The sequence below is a fragment of the Triticum aestivum genome, chromosome 3B, assembly GCF_018294505.1.
Source record: "Triticum aestivum cultivar Chinese Spring chromosome 3B, IWGSC CS RefSeq v2.1, whole genome shotgun sequence".
Lineage (NCBI taxonomy): Eukaryota > Viridiplantae > Streptophyta > Magnoliopsida > Poales > Poaceae > Triticum > Triticum aestivum.
This window is the reverse complement of record NC_057801.1, coordinates 208773212-208779849: the sequence shown is the minus strand read 5'-3', so window position 1 is coordinate 208779849 and position 6638 is coordinate 208773212. Positions and strand designations below refer to the sequence as shown.

Below are 6638 nucleotides of genomic sequence, written 5' to 3'. Positions count from 1 at the left end.
CAAATCATATAAAGGGCATTTAAATAATCACATATGGAGTTTGAATTTGAATCTTGTATTCAAACCAACTTCATTTAATCTATTGCTAGTTGCATTAGCTCAAAACACATTCATATTGCCATGCCATGAGCATGCATCATATTGTGCATTGCATTGATTGTATTTCTTCTTTGTTGTCGGTATTTGTCCCCTCTCGATAGACGTGATACCGATGATGTGATCGTTGACACTGATGAAGACCCAATGTTATCTTCAGAAGTGCCAGGCAAGCAAAACCCCCTTGTTCATTCCGATACAATCCCACTCTCTCGCTCCTGCTCTCTTTTACTGCATTAGGACAACAACGATTCATCTGTTACCTGCTGCGGTAGCTGAACCCCTTTATCCTTTGCATGACCTGTCATTGCCACAGTAAATAGATGAAACCCACTAGCATGAGTAGGAGTTGTTTGAGCCCTGTTGTGCCTACTCATTCATGCTTGTTTGTCATGCCTGCTACTGCTTAGAGTCGAGTCAGGTCTGATTCATCCGGGATGAATCAAAGGTATGTGAACATGTCCTACTGTGTGTGAGCTAAGTGTGTGAATACGATTTGGTAAAGGTAGCGGTGAGAGGCCATGTAGGAGTACATGGTGGGTTGTCTCATTGTAGCCGTCCTCAGGAACTGAGTTCTGTGTTTGTGATCCATGATTCAGCTACTACCACGCATTGGGCCCGAAACCAATGGACCCTCTCGGCTTCTTGATCACCCTTGTCCTCTGTCCAGGAGTTGCAAATAGTTTCTGGTGTTTGTAGTATGCTGGAGGCCGTGCGCAGCGCTGACCGTAGGGGTGGGCTGTGATGCGGTAGGCACGTGGCCGGGTAAACCGGGCGCCCGTTTGGTGTCACGGAACCCTGTACACATCGTTTGGGGCTGTGAGCGAAACTCCGGCCGAATCTCCTCATGGATGGAACCCGAATAGGCGATAAACCTGGACTAGAGACTCGAGTGTTTAGGTAGGCCGTGGCCGACACCCACGTTGGGCTTCCGCTTGAAGGTTGCCGAGTACATGTCGTGTAAACGGCGGTAAGTGGTGAGAGCGTGTGTGAAGAAGTACACCCCTGCAGGGTTAATACGATCTATTCGAATAGCCGTGTCCGCGGAAAAGGACTTCTGGGTTGCTTATATCAGTTCATAGACAAGTGAAAGTGGATACTTTAAAATACGGAAGATAAGCGTGAGTGCTATGGATGGCGTTCTCGTAGGGAGACGGGAGCGGATCCATAGTGGTGTATTGATATGGTGAATATGTGGACTCGTGTGCGCCACCTCAAAGGAGTTGCTTGCAATCATAGTTTAGGTTAGCCACTGAGTCAAAGCTGGCTTGCTGCATAAACCCCACCATCCCCTTTGTTGGTAATGATGCATATGTAGTTAGTTCTGATGTAAGTCTTGCTGGGTACATTTGTACTCACGTTTGCCTATTTTATGTTTTTGCAGAGAGACTTCGGTCTCACTAGTAGTTCCGCGTGGACTTCGACGTTTAGCTTGTTACCTCAGCTACGATCTTGTGCCCTCGGCAGGATCTGATAGATAGTCAGGCTTCTCAGCCTTTTCATTTATAGATGTCTGTACTCAGACATGATAGCTTCCGCTTGTGCTTTGACTTGTATGCTCTGAATGTTGGGTCATGAGACCCATGTTTGTAATATCTCGCTCCTCGGAGCCTATTGAATAAATTACTTGAGTCGTAGAGTCATGTTGTGATGCCATGTTGTATTTGCACATATCGAGCATATTGTGTGTATGTTATTGAAATGCTTGGTATGTGTGGGATCTGACCATCTAGTTGTTTATCTTTGGTAGCCTCTCTTACGGGGAAATGTCTCCTAGTGTTTCCACCGAGCCATGGTAGCTTGCTACTGCTCCGGAACACTTAGGCTGGCCGGCATGTGTCCTTCTTCGTTCCTGTGTTTGTCCCTTCGGGGAAATGTCACGCGATGAATACCGGAGTCCTGTTAGCCCGCTACAGCCCGGTTCACCGGAGTCCTGCTAGCCCAGTGCTACAGCCTGGATTCACTCGCTGATGACCGACACGTTCGATGCTGGGTCATGGATGCCTGTCCCTGTAAGTCTGTGCCACTTTGGGTTTACGACTAGCCATGTCAGCCCGGGCTCCTTATCATATGGATGCTAGCGACACTATCATATGCGTGTGCCAAAAGGCGCAAACGGTCACGGGCAGAGGTAAGGCAACACCCGTGGGAATACCGTGCGTGAGGCCGCAAAGTGATATGAGGTGTTACATGCTAGATCGATGTGGCATTGAGTCGGGGTCCTGACAGTAACATCTAAAAATATATGTACCAACAATATTGAACTTTCATGTTGTCACGTTAGATGCATATAGAAGCATAACGTAGAGAAAAAAATTATAAAACAAGAGTAAAACAAGCCATCACGTTCGTCCACATATGCTAATCTATTTTGCACCGTTTGATTAGAATAACAATGGCTGAGATATAAAGGTTCTTACGTAACATCTAAAAATATATGTACCAACAATATTGAACTTTCTCGTTGTCACGTTAGATGCATATAGAAGCATAACGTAGAGAAAAAAATTAGGTACCATTATTGCAATAGGAAAGACATGTCGTGATTTGGATGTGATGAAACAAGGATAGAAAGTCATGCATCACCACGTAGGCACACGCATGTACAAGAATAAACTATCCTTTAAAACACGTAACTTTTAGTACAACTATTATCACGTCCAAACAGACTGGACACTGGACACGTGTTTAAGACAAGGAAATATATGCGTCTTTCCGTCCAAGAGTTAGAGGCAAGCACGACTCCAACATGTAAATACATTAGGAAACGGAATCTCACTTCACGTGGACACAATTCCAAACTACTGATAGGTGCGTGCATGCAAATAAGATTTATGTAGTAGGATACAACATAAAGAATTCCACAACCATGGAAAACCAAACACATCTAGCCAGCCAAACCAGGCACACACCCAAGAAAGTAGAAGCCAGCCCAAACTACGGGACCAAAACACAATCACAAAAATCAAAGTCAGCCAATACTATGCCTGATAAAGATCGAAGCCGGGAAAAACCAAAGTTTCACGTGCAACTTGGTGCCGATGCCGGATGAAGTCATGCCCCAACCTTTTCAGTTGCTTCTCACCTGAATCATCAAGTCAGGTAACTATTTTTTAGTGAACTAACTTATTCTGGATTAAATCATCAACTGTACTTTCTTAAACAGCAACTATGTTTTTGTTGCTTTTGAAGCTAATACACAATTCTACAACTTTTGAGCTTATGAGGTTTGACATGATCTTGGTTGATGAACATGTTTATTCTTTACATATTTAACTGAGAATTATTCTATCTAATTATATTTTGATTGTTATAACAGGGCATACAATGCATGCTACAGTCTGGAAGAATCTCTAGGCATTTATAAAGCATTTTTAGTCAGAGATCTACATATGCAACTTAGCAATTTTAACCCATAAAATATAGCCTGGTGAGCAATGCAATTGAAAATATTTTTTCACATGTAAGATGTCAAATAAAGTGAAAGAAACATCAGAACTTTTATCTAGATTACTGTTTTGAATTTCTATCCAAGGACACGCTACGAGACGCGGAAAGATAATTCCTACGAGAACGGAGAAAAATAAACAATGCCCAGGTATTGAAACCAACTTACAACTAATTATTCTTTCTGACGGTTACCACAATTAATCTCCAAATTTACATTCCAGATTACTTATATATATAGCTATCATTATTGTGACCTTCCTAATGGTTTTCAATGGTAAGTCCAGTAATATACATGCTCTTCCGCTTTTCATGAAAAAAGCTAATGTTGGAGAGATTCACTGTTGACTTAACAGTTTTTTTATCTAAAGTCAACAGATGCCACAAGAATGTTTAGACATACCCAAGAATCAGGAACTTCTTAACAGGTATGAGACACTATCTTTTTGTTATTTGTCGACGAATTGTGACTCATGTAAACTCACTAATGTAAATAATAGTTATTCTTAACTCAAACCATAATGTAGGCACTCAGCAGAATAAATTGTACCTAAAATGATCGAAATAGATAAAAGTACTCAAGGATGCTAGAAAAAAAATGTTTTACTGGAGCAGAGCATTACAAGAACTTACTACAACGAATCAAGAAAACCTACTAAATCAGGTAATCCATCCGAGTTCTTTTGAGATATGATATCTTCGAAGAAAACCTGACCCTTGAGACCTGCAATGACATTTGAATATTTGATTCATATCAATTATAATGAAGTAACATTTGACTTATTTGTGTCACTTAGTTTTATCACAATGCTAGCATTGAGTTTTAGTTTTATCACAATGCTAACATTGAGTTTCTGGGTAAATTTTCTGATTTTGTGTTCATAGCTACAGGCCTACAATAGATCGCCTGCAAGAAAATATTAAATTATCATATATGCCATGTGATGATTATCACAAAACAATGGAATTACGGATAGAAACTAGATAATAGTAAATGAAGATGGGCGTCAAGAAGAAAATATCAACGTCACATGAGCTCCGCGTGATAAAGAAGGATACCAAGATCTATTTCAATATCTGATGGCTCAGGGGATAAATGAACAGAGACAAATGTGCAACAAGGAAAAGAAAAAGATGTACGAGAGAACAAAAACCAGTTCAACCAAAAATAACTACTAGGGGTCGAAGATGAAGATTCAGATGTCCATTATGGCCAAAGAAAACCTAATGTTAATGCAGCCATTAGACAACACACTTATCCACAAATAAGTTGATTAGTAGCTTATCCTGTGAAAGTTGGACTATATGTATTTCCCCAAATAAAGAGCCTAAGAATACTAGACATTGATCAAGATAAGGATGATACTTATTGGATAGTAAGGGTCCGAATGTTAGCACTATTCAATGCATGTCAAATTGCAATTATTCGGAAAAAACTTCTTCAATATATGTTTCTGGCAATAGCACTTCTATATCATACAACATTTTCAGTTCATGAGAAGCATAAGAAAACCTCCAATGTTATTAGCTTGGCCTGCAAATGATCAACCATTGTTTGTTTAACAACATATATATGAACTAAGCTTCTTATACTAGATGCAAGTCTTCTCGCTTTGTCTATTACTAATACATACAAGTAATATTTTCTCAGATATGACAACAACAAATCAAAATAATATACTTTTTAGTCCAAATTGGGAAAAAACACCTGTAAAGAGTCGGTTTCTATGCAGGAAGAAAAATATATAGTCCGGCAAATCGCTTCTACCAGCGGACACACTTCTCATCTTACTAAGTATTTCTCTCCCAATCTCTTTTTTTTTGCGGGGGCTCCCGATCTACTTCTACACATCTACCTCCGCCAACCAATACCTGACAATAGCTGGAAGGAAAACCTCTATATTGTGCCGCAGATCCAGCACGTGTACATCAACCTCCCCTTCGGCAACCAAATTTTGGGCTAAACGCTGCCCTCCCATTGATGGCCCTCCTCCGTCGAGCTGAGACCCAGCCACACAAGTTTGCCTCTGCTGCGTGCCCCATTCTAGGTCGCCATGATTAGGGCTTGCATTTAGTACCTGAGGACGAGAAATTATAAAAACAGTAGCGAGAAGTGACATCAGAGATGGTCAGGAATTAGATTCCTGGAATACATTAGCTAGATCTTACTTCGCTGGCTGCTAATCACAACCGGTGGCGCATGTGGGTGAGGAGAACTAAAGGGGATCGACTGAGAGGAGAGGAAGATGCAGTTTTTCTTTTTAACTAAAGCAACAGTTCTATGTAGAGGATGACATGTGCGTGTGGTTTGAGTAAAAAAAATGATGTCGACTTTTCCTAGGTCGCTAGGTGGGCTGGAGCATCGCAACGATGGCTTAATAGATGGGGTAAGTGAAGTAGGGCTTAGAATTTTCTAAGACAGTAGCTCAGCATAAGCCAGTAAATTAGAGATGACCCCCCGGCTTATCTGCTCCAGTGAACGACACATTTAAAATAGTTAGTAAACAAAATTAGAAAAAACAAAAAAAAAATCAGGCTTTCCGTATAAGTCATGTATACTTTTAGAAAACAAATAGGCCAAAAAAACCATGTGCGTGTATGTGGAGGTTAGTGCACATGCAATTATAATATTCTTTTAAAAAATGAAGCCAAATCATTTACATGGATGAAACCAAAATATCATAGGCAACCGCAAAAACCAAAACGTATTTGACCAATCATATTTATTTGCAACCTTTCAAAATGATAATCTCTTTTGGTTGAATTCAAACACATGAGCCAACATATATAAAAATTTTGCGCGGTCGTCCATGTGTACTTGATAATTTTGTTTTATTTTTTATGTAAAAGTTATTTGAAAAATACAGATTAAAGGTGTCACAAATTTTTTTCTTCTAATTTTTCTGTAACAGTTATTGAAAACTTGGTGAAATATAAAATAAAAGGATAGAGGAAAAAGGAGACTATAATAGAATAATACAAAAATCATAGTTCTACATGTTAGGTCGTGGGCCACTGGTCATTGATCTTTTATTATTGTCACGCACCAAATATTTGCAATGACAAACTCTATTTAATAGAACTTCTTACCAAAC

At 40.0% G+C, this 6638-nt stretch overlaps 1 long non-coding RNA gene across 1 annotated transcript; it reads right to left on the bottom strand.

The window, feature by feature from the left end:
* Window positions 1-2908: 2908 nt before the first annotated feature.
* On the bottom strand, window positions 2909-5954 carry LOC123069386 (uncharacterized). The gene is made up of 4 exons (XR_006432501.1): window positions 5713-5954; window positions 5416-5621; window positions 4177-4267; window positions 2909-3181 (listed from the first exon to the last, which is right to left on the bottom strand). It is a non-coding gene; the product is annotated as an uncharacterized lncRNA (long non-coding RNA).
* Window positions 5955-6638: the final 684 nt, after the last annotated feature.